Source organism: Spermophilus citellus, assembly GCF_964194105.1.
Source record: "Spermophilus citellus genome assembly, chromosome: 9".
In the NCBI taxonomy this organism is placed as follows: domain Eukaryota; kingdom Metazoa; phylum Chordata; class Mammalia; order Rodentia; family Sciuridae; genus Spermophilus; species Spermophilus citellus.
Window position 1 is genome coordinate 65,636,126 of NC_138191.1, and position 11,039 is coordinate 65,647,164.

General features: G+C 32.7%; 1 long non-coding RNA gene across 1 annotated transcript; it reads left to right on the top strand.

Annotated features, from left to right (window-relative positions):
- The first annotated feature begins 1,078 nt into the window (after window positions 1-1,078).
- On the top strand, window positions 1,079-9,553 carry LOC308655190. The gene is made up of 4 exons (XR_014023408.1): window positions 1,079-1,181; window positions 7,421-7,556; window positions 8,520-8,630; window positions 9,322-9,553. It is a non-coding gene; the product is annotated as an uncharacterized lncRNA (long non-coding RNA).
- Window positions 9,554-11,039: the final 1,486 nt, after the last annotated feature.

The following is an 11,039-nucleotide window of genomic DNA, read 5'->3' on the forward strand; positions in this document are numbered from 1 at the left end:
TGCCCTAAAAATTATTCAACATCATGATTTTACTCATTTTACAATACACCTAGTTCAATTACTTTCTTACAACTCTATTAATCAATAACATGTTATAGGCAACTTCATTATTTGTTTGGGTAAAAATCTCTCTTTTTTACTTAGGAAGCTCAAACATACTATATTAAAGTATGTGGTCATAGGATCACTGCATTATAAGAAGTTGGAGAATCACAACTGGGTTCTTTTGTCTCTAATGATGTTTATATTTATCATGAAGTACTCAAAAGACATTTGTCAAAAAATAATTCTTTATCTACGTTCCATTGTCCTACATGGGTTAATGTTATCAAGTAGGTATTTATTTTAGATCTATTTATTTTCTCAAAATTTGGTAAAAATTGCACAGTATTTTTATGTGTTTCATACATTTTATAACTATATCAAGAATTTTTATATGATAGATTCAGATTTATTTACAGGTTTTTTAAAAAATAAAGTATAAAGTATAATCAAATATACAAGGACTCTAAATTTCACTTTTAGTTTATATGCTTCACCTTATTTTTAAAAAATACAATTATATATCTCCCTATATGTCATCCTAAGTATTACTTTATTATTAATATGGACAAAGAAAATTATCTGTGGACTCTTTACATTCACTGGGATATTTTCTGAAGTCATCATAGATTCCCATGTCTGAGAGTACCACTTTTGCACATAATTTAATCACTATTACCTATATGTGCAGAGGAGTAAGAATATTTAGGTGCTAAGTGACAAGCTAAACTCATTATTGCTTATTGTTCTGATAGAAACTATTCAAGCTCATCATTTCACCTCTCTGCAAAATTACAAATTATTTTGTCACAGGCCTGAATAGTTAAAACTACTAATGTTAAATATTCATACGACAGATTGTACTATTTTGTGTAGTGGGAGCTGCTGCTTCTCCCTGGGCCTAGTCCAATCCTTGTTTCTCCCTCCAAAGAAAAGTATGTGTTTTCATATTACTTAAGTTGTGGGAGTTAGGAGAAGATCAGTATGTAGTTTCTAATAGAGGTCACATCCATTCTGTCTCAAACAGGATCAGCCATTGTTTGAAGTAATACAGGAAGCCATGCAAAGACACATGCAAGGCATACAGTTCCAAGAAAGGAATGCTGGGCCACAGATAGATGGAAACATGAAGGACGAAGGTATGAAATTTTAACTCCATAGTGAATATTCACTGATGCAGAGAAATTAAACCTTGTAATCATTCTCTCACTTTGCAGTAATGGGTGAAAAACCTTAGGATGTAACAGTGAGAAAGATAACACTGTTTGTGATCTCACCTAGTTTTTAGTTTTTAGAGGAAATATGAAATTTCATATCATTCTAGTCAGCCAATATTAACGGTAATATTGATGGTTACAATTTATAATGATAACATCAATATTTTTTAAAGAGAGAGAGAATTTTTTAATATTTATTTTTTAGTTTTTGGTGGACATAACATCTTTATTTTTATGTGGTGCTGAGGATCGAACCCAGCGCCCCGTGCATGCCAGGCGAGCGCGTCTCCACTTGAGCCACATCCTCAGCCCCAATAATATCAATATTAATTGCCATGAATTGAGTCATTATCTGGTAGGCATTGTGCTAACTACTTAAGCTATATTGTTCCAATTTAATACTCCCAAGAACATTTGGAACAAGTTATTTTGTTTTCATTTTTACTAAATGAGAAAACTGAAGAGTAGCCTGCCCAGAGCTAAAGAGCTACTAAGTGGCAAACTACGATTTTTTCCCTGGTCTCTCTCTCTCTTTGGCTTAGGCTCCTATAAAATAGTTTTTACAAAAAAGATATATGTATATCAAGTTAAAATTGATAAACTTTTAACTTCTTCTTCCTTATTTTATGGTACACAATCATTACCAGCCAAGGCTGATTGTTTCATTTTTCCCCCATTTCTCTTAGAGAATCATTCTAATGCATTTATTGTATATTTATTTTTATAAAACATGTATTATTTTATTTATATGTCATTTTAATATTTTGTTAGTGCATTATAGTTATATATAATTTTGGGTTCATTTTGAGACAGTCACACAACCATTTGTTCCACTTCAGTCCCTAGTACTTCTTCTTTTCTTCCCCTATTCCCTCCACCCATGTTCATGCCGCCATATTCTCTTTCCTCTACTCTACTGTTTTTTTTATTTATTTATATAGTTTTAATTGGTGATTTATAGATGCAGATAAAGGTGAAAATCATAATTTGGTCAATTGCATTCTACTGTTCCTCTCCCATCCTGTCCCCCCCCCCCCTCTGCTCCACTGATCTCCTTTCAATTTTCGTGGGATCTGTACCCTTTTCTTTTTTCCTTGTTTCTGGCTTCTGCATATGAAAGAAAACAGTATACCCTTGACTTTCTGGATCTGTCTTATTTCACTGAGATGCTGTTCTCCAGTTCTATCCATCTAATAGCAAATGCCATGCGTATCAATTTTTTTAACTTTATAGTTTAGAGAGAATTTGAGATTCATAAAAGTTTGCAAAAAAGTAATACATGGAGAACCATGAACCGTTCTCCCAGTTTCCCTCAGCTTTTCCCAATGGGGATGTCTTATATAACTGAAGTATGGTACCATTAGGAAATTGACATTAGTGTGATACTGTTAACTAGCCTATTAACTGTTAACTAAACCTGATTTGGTTTCTAGTTTTTACATTTTCTCATCTGTGTGTCTGTGTGTTTGTGCATATATGCTCACACCTGCATATATGTGTGCATGTAGCTCTGTGAAATGTGACTCCATGTATAACTTCATGTAACCACTACCACAATCAAGATATAGAACTAATCCATCACCACAAAGGTCTTTGTGTCTGTTTGCCTTTATAGTTAACACCTACCCACTCTACTGCCACACTTGAACTCTAACAACTGCTAATCAGTTCTCTCTATATATGATTTTATTATGTTGGGAATGTTATGTAAATTGAATTATACTGCATATAACTTTTTGAGTGGTTTTATTCATTAATCATAATGCCCCTGAGATCCATCCAAGCAGTTGCATGCATTGGTAGTTTATTCCTTTTTGTTGCTGAATAGTATTCCCTCTTAGGGATGTCAGAATTTATTTAACCATTCATCCACTGAAGGACATTTAGGTACTTCCATTTTTTTACTAATACAACTAATATGAATATTTCATATGTAGATTTTTACATGACACATATGTTTCATTTCTCAGGGAATGCCCAAGGATATGAATCAGTCATATAATGAGTGCCTGTTTTATTTTATAAAGAAATTGCCAAACAATGTTCCAGAATGGTTGTACCATTCTGGTTGATTTTCATCTACACTGAATCACCATTTGTTGTTATGGAGTTTTGTTTTGTTTTGTTTTGTTTTCAAAGAAGTGCTAATGGTTGTGTAGACTGCTATACAATATTTGCATTTCTCTAATGTTAAACATCTTTTCATGTACTTATTTGCCATTCATCTTCCCTAATTGTGTCTTTCGCTTATTTCTATTTGGATTGCTGGTTTTTTGACTGTTAAGCATTTTAAAAATATTGTTTTAAAATTTTCATTATAAAATGTCCCAGTTTAGCCATTTGTAAGTGTGCAGTTCAGTGGCTTTAACTACATTCACATTGTTGTGTAGCCATCATCACTATCCATCTCCAGAACTTTTTTGTCATCCCAAACAGAAACTACCCAGTAAACAATAAGTACTCATTCCCCAGCTCCTAAAAATTGCTATTCTACTTTCTGTGTCTATGTATTTAACTATTTGAATGTATTTGTCCAGTGTCTGTTGCTATAACAAAATCCCTGAGGCAGGCCACTTTATAAAGAAAAAGATTTGTTTAGCTCAAAGGTTTGGAGGCTGAAAGTATAAGCTGAAGCATCCCTGTTGAGTTTGGCCTCTGGTGAGGACCCTCTTGGTTATATCACATCATGCCAGATAACCTCATAGTGGGAGAGATTATGTGTGGGGGAGATCTCATGACAAGAAAGAAAGGCAGAGATTTAGGGGTCACGATCATTCTTATTCTTTGGAACCTAACCCACTCTGAAAGGCGTCATTGATCTTTTCCAATGGTAATGTCTCCAGTGACTCAACCACCTTCATCAGGCCACACCTCTTACAGCTTCCAGCACATCTAAATCATAGCATCTGTGTACCTCATATAATTGAAATAATAATACATTTGCCCTTTGTTTCTGGCTTATTTCATTGAGCATAATTTTTTTACCATTCAACCATGTTGTATGTGTATCAGAATTCCAAAACTTGTAAAATGAAATTTTCCATCTAACATTTTTCAAAACTAGAAATTACAACCAAAGTAAGCTGGAAGGAAAAAAAAAAAAACCCTCTCAAAACTTACAGAGATTCTCTTCCAGACTGTTTCCATGATTTTCATTAGAGAATCTCAATGGGATAGAGGGTCTTTATATGCCAAACAGAAAAAAAGGACTTCCCCTGGCTGTTCCCCTTGTTGGTAAGTATTCTCTCCACATCCGTGGCTTCTTAATGAAGCAGGCCTACATTCTCAAACCTGAAAGGATGCCAGTCGTTCTGTAGGCATCTGTCTTCTGGCACCACACCGCTATGTGCCAAGTCTACAGCTGAGTTCCAAGAAGGCCATACATTTTTGAATTGCAAATCTGTACCAAGTATATAAGACAATGACTGACAGGGAAAAAAAATGTTTTTTAATTACAAACTCAATCCATGTGGTTTATTTATCAGTGGAAGAAGTTAGAAATTAATTCCCCCCCCCCGCAAAAAAAAAAAAACAGCAAATAGCAAACAAATTTCCTTGGAAATCATAGTCACATGTACAGTGCACCCTAGAAAAGAGAAGGGGCAAAACAGTTGCCACCCACTTTCATGAGTTTCATCAAATCCTGGATCTATTCAAGGGTGAAGAGAAAAGGCAACTTTCAAAAAGGCTGTGAGGGAAAATCTGTTCCAAGCCTCTCTCTCTATTTAGTATGGGGTCTTCATGTTCACATGGCATTCTTCCTATAGTTCACATCATCTTCCCTTTGGGTATGTCTGTGCCCAAATCTCCTCTTATAAAAATACCAGTCAGATTGGATTAGGGTCCACCCTAATGACCATTGTAACTTGATTACCTTTGTGAAGTTCAGTTTCTAAATAAAGTCACATTCAGATACACTGGAGGCCAGGATTACAATTTTTAAATTTGTGGGGAGGGATCCATTCAAACAAAAACAAAAATGTTTAGTTTTGAGAAGTATTTATATACTACTGATGGCATTCCTTTTTTATTTTATTTTTTTTTATTTATATGTGACAGTGGAATGCATTACAATTCTTATTAAACATATAGAGCACAATTTTTCATATCTCTGGTTGTATACTAAGTATATTCACACCAATTTGTGATGGCATTCCTTTTTTAAAATAATTTACAATCAGGCATGGTGACGCATGCCTATAATACCATGGCTTGAGAGACTAAAGCAGGAGGATTGCCAGTTGAAAGCCAGCCTCAGCAAATTAGTAAGGCCCTAAGTAACTTAGTGAGACCCTTTCTCCAAAAAGAAAGAAAGAAAGAAAATTCCCAAATGTATTTATTGAGATATAAAATATTCTTCCCATGCTCCCGCTCCCTATCCGACTCTAGATAGGGCAGAGGGTTGGAATGGAAGGGTGGGGGCACAGGTTATTAATGATGGTGGAATGTGATGATCATTATTATACAAAGTACATGTATGAAGATATGAATTGGTGTGAATATACTGTGTATACAACCAGAGATATGAAAAATTGTGCTGTATATATGTAATAAGAATTGTAATGCATTCCGCTGTCATATATAAATAAAAAAGAGATATAAAATATTTATGTTTTTATTAATTTAATCTGCTCCTAGGTATCTAGCCTATGAAATAATTTAAAACACACAAAAAAGTCATATTATATGATGATATTGATCATACCATCATTTATAATTATATAATAGGAAGAAACAGCCTTTACAATTAACATAAAATATTTACATTGACCAGAATGAAAAAATTACAAAATTATACCTGTGACACACAAATGTGAAATCTAGTAAATAAAAAATATTTGGATATAAGCCATTTATAAAAATATTACTGTATAAAAATATTAGAAGGAAATATATGTCTTTTGATTTTAAAATATGATTATGGTTTTATAATTTATGATTTTAAAATATAATATTATATTTAAAATATATTAATATGTTAATGTTAATATAATGGCACCATTTTTAACATAACGTAATGAACCTTTGAGTTTCTAGGTAACTCACTAAACTCATTGGCAAATATTGTATGTTCAAAATTACATTTTATATATTAATTTAAAATCATTAGTTTATTATTTCTAGCAAGTAACATTCAAGTACTAACCCTGCTAACCCAAGTTAGCTGCTAACAATCACTTATAGTTCTTTTATCCTTCAGTAAATCAATAGAAATAGATTTTATATTTAAAGAACATATTTTGTGATATCTTTGAATTAATTTCATTTTTCATTTCAACTTACAGATAGTGGTATAAATTCTAACTCAAACTTAGTACTCAAATTAAGCAGATATTAACATTTGGTTATATTTTCTTCAGATCTTTCTGTTTTTGTTTGAAAAGAAATAAACCATATCAGGTATATCCAAAGCTTCATTTCTCCTTTTCTTCCTTTCCTCTCTAGAATTAATGACTATCTTATAATCAGGGTTCACTATTTCCATGTATATTTTTAATGCTTTGGACTTTTGTGTGTATTCAAGTATATGCAAATTACATGTGATCTATGTTGTGTTGTATATATTCAGTGTACTATAACATATACACTGTGTAAATATTTGATGTATTTTAAAATTATACACAAATATGTGTATAATTTCATGAGTTTCATATAGACCAGATAGACATGAATAGTTGTATACATTAGTATTATCTGTTTTAAGCTTTTACAGAAAAAGTTTTTATTATATATCTCCTTTTATGACTTGTTTACTCAATCATTTTGTCTTTGGTATTTTTGTTCACATAAATCTACTTCTTTAATTTTATATGATATAGGGTGTTTCCCCATATATAAACAGCATTTAATCATTCCTCTACTGAGTGGCTTATTTTTTTACTGATAAAAGCAATGTAATGATGCATATTCTTATAAGCATTTCCATGTACACAGAAGTAAGGATTCCCTAGAGTATATTTAGAAAGAAATGTAATTACTGTTCAATTTTACATCTCTAATTTTTAAGATATTACCAAGTTGATCTTCAGAATAGTTGTCCTGGTTTATTATATTCCTATAAATTGTATAAGTATTTTAAATAAAATATTAATTTTCATTTGCTATGTATAATGTGTACCAGTTATAGAACATTTGTTTTATATATGTTTTGGGTTTTTTAGGTTTTAATATAACTGCAGGGGTTGATGACAAAACAGGATTTATTTATGGAGGAAATTGCTTAAATTGTGGCACATGGATGGATAAAATGGGAGAAAGTGACAGAGCTAGAAACAGAGGAATCCCAGCCACTCCAAGGTAGTGTTTATTTTAAAGTGCTTTTGTAATTATGCCCTTTTTTGAAAAAATATTTTTTAAATATATATATTTTAGTTGTAGATGGATACAATACCTTTTTTTTTTTAATTTTATGTCATACAGAGGATCGAACCCAGTGCCTCAGGCATGCTAGGTGAGCGCTCTACCACTTGAGCCACAACCCCATTCCCTAATTATGCCCTTTTAATTCACCATTTTAGTTTTTAAAAACACATACTTGTTGAATCTTTTACTCTATTAATGATGTATTCTTCATAGTAAATCATAAAAATCTGCCTCTCTTCCTCTCTTCTATTTTCTGACTCATCCTTTCTTTCTCCTTGTCATGCAGATATGTTCCTTTTGATATATGTTATATAACAAAGCTCTCTGTTCTTTTTTTTTAGAAATTATCAAGGTTTTAGCCTCTGCAAGTACTTCAAAATCAAGTCTTATGATCTATTACCCCAGTGGTTAATATTTCATTGTGCATATCTTTTGTAAATATGAGCAACCATCAGTTGTTCTGTCTTTTATGAAGTCTTTTCATAAAAAGGGAATCTTTTTCTTCGTAATTCTTTAAACTTTTGTCCCAGAATTTGTCATTTTTCTTTTTTTATTTCAGAAGCTATCAACAAATAGCTTCTTGTACTATATTAAGCTGAGAAGCTCTTTTCTTCAAATTTTATCTTCAGTCAGAATTATCTAAAAAATAATTTTTAAATAGTTGCTACTGGCCTGAGGGGTGTAGCTTCCTGGTAGAACACTTCTCTAATTTGGGTGAGGCCTGGTTTCAGTCCCCAGGAAAATTATATATTCCTTATAAAGTGAGGATTTCTTACTAGATAGTTGCTTTTATAATGAAATGGTTATACTATTTATCAGAATTGTTTATCAAATACCTTCTTCAAATAGTGCCTAAACAAATCCTACTTAGAGAATAGAATTTATTTTTAATTTTAGAGATGGGTCTGCTGTGGAAATTGTAGGCTTGTGTAAGTCTGCGTTCGTTGGTTGCTGGAATTATCCAAAAAAATATTTTTCCTTATCATGAAGTTAGAGTAAAAAGACATGGTAAGCTGTTCCTTTTATTTACAAAGAAACTTCTAATACTGTCTGTATTTTTAACTATGTACTTATCATTTGATGCAGTTAGCTAATATTAGAAAACCATAAATTTCAAGAAGAAAGAAAAATCATTAATCTACTCTATGGAAATTGTAGCAAATCTAGTTACTAACCATATTTTTGATAGCAGTTTAAACTGAGGTAAGAAAAACAACATAGTTACTGCCTTATTGTGCTTTTCTTTTATCTTAGTGTGACTGTGAACAGGTTCTATTTTCATGAACAATTTTGAAATCTTTACATCTTTTTTGAGAAAATTCTGTCCCATTGAAATATTATTTGAGCCACATAAATAATTTAAAATTTTCTAATTCATTTGTTAAAAGTAAAAAGAAATGGATGAAATTAATTATGTTTCATTTAAGATAATGTGTGTGAAATATTATTCAGTATGTAGTCAATATAAAATTATTCCTGAGCTATTTTATATTTTGGGAAGTACTAAGTTTTTGAAATCCAGTAAATGTTTTATATCACATCTCAATTTAGGGTAGCTACATTTTCAAAAAGTGGACAATTTATTTCTCCCTAGTAGATAAAATGTAATAAGTATACTAAATACAACTTTTTGGCTTTTATTAGAGGTTTGAATTGCTTTAAATGTCTGAAACTGCCATGTCTTTTCATCAATTTCCAGGGAAAGTTGTAACAGTCTCATATGAAGAATGGAACAGAAAAATACAAGACAACTTTGAAAAACTGTTTCATGTTTCAGAAGATCCTTCTGATTCTAATGAGAAGCATCCAAATCTAGTTCACAAACATGGCATATACAAAGACAGTTATGGAGCTTCAAGTCCTTGGTGTGACTACCAGCTAAGGCCTAATTTTACCATAGCAATGGTCGTGGTAAGTGAAGTGTTTGTTACTGTCCAAATTGTAATAGAATTTACTTAATTTATTTTTTATTTTTTACTGTTTTCATTGAACTGCAGAAAAGGATATTGCTTACTAGTTTTATATAGTCTTTTATAATTAAAAAGCTCTGCTTATCACCTTTAACATTTACCAATCAGTATCAAAAAAATAGAAAACAATGGAAGATGAAGCTACCCAATCCCTAAAAAACAAATACCAAATGTCTTCTTTGATATAATGAGAGCAACTAAGAATAGAGCAGGGAGGAAGAGCAGGAAGAAAACATTAACATTAAACAGAGACACGAGGTGGGAGGGAAAGGGAGAGAAAAGGGGAATTGCATGGAAATGGAAAGAGACCCTCATTGTTATAAAAAAACTACATATAAGAGGTTGTGAGGGGAACTGGAAAATAAACAAGGAGAGAAATGAATTACAGTAGATGGGATAGAAAGAGAAGATGGGAGCGGGGAGGGGGGATAGTAGAGGATAGGAAGGGTAGCAGAATACAACAATTACTAGTATGGCATTATGTAAAAATGTGGATGTGTAACTGATGTGATTCTGCAATCTGTATTTGGGGTAAAAATGGGAGTTCATAACTCACTTGAAACTAATGTATGGAAGATGATATGTCAAGAGCTTTGTAATGTTTTGAACAACCAATAAAAAAAAAAAGAAACTGCATCTGCCAGAAACTATGTGATTCCGGGGTAGAATTGGTGAGAAGGTCCATGCTCTGTAGTATTCATAATGGTTCTGTTTTCCCCATGGAATCTGGACTAATAGAAGGAATTGGCTGTTTTGCTAATCTAGTGCTGTGGACTAAATTATGCCAAAACTTAACTAGCTTAAAACAATGATTGTATTTTCTCCATGATTCTGTTAGTTGACTGGGATTAAATGGAAGGTTTGTTTGCTGGTTATTCTTGAAGTTTAGTGATTATAAAAGGAAAAAGAGCTAGAGGCTTGTGCAGTCCTCTGAGGGCAGGTGTTTAGCTTGTGGCACTGTGACTGGCCAACTCCAGGGCATCATCCACTTGGATGGCTGCTGCTGCAGGTTTTTTCTATCAGGAACCCTTCACACAGCTGATTCTCTGAGGTTGGTACAGAAGCTGTTCCTTCCCACATAGGGCCGACTCTATTCCTTACTAGGAAACAGATTTACTTTCTGTTTCTAGATTCCCAGTCAGAGGTTATGGATCTATGTGTCCCTACCCAAATCTGATACTTTTTCTTGATTATGAAGAACAACCATGAGACCATGAAGGGTGCTTTGTGGTTTTAATGGACCATACAGAGCCCCTACACAACTGGTGCTATTGCTAGCTTTTCCTGCAGCGTAGGTAGAGCTGCCTTTGTAGGCATGGGGTCCGTGCAGTTGTTCAGAGCTTTGTGCTCAGCAGGGCTTTGAACTTGGTTTCATTGTTTTTGTCATTGCTTGAAATTTTGCTGTTGTCTTGAAATTCTCAATAATTTTAAACAGAGGCCTCTTGTT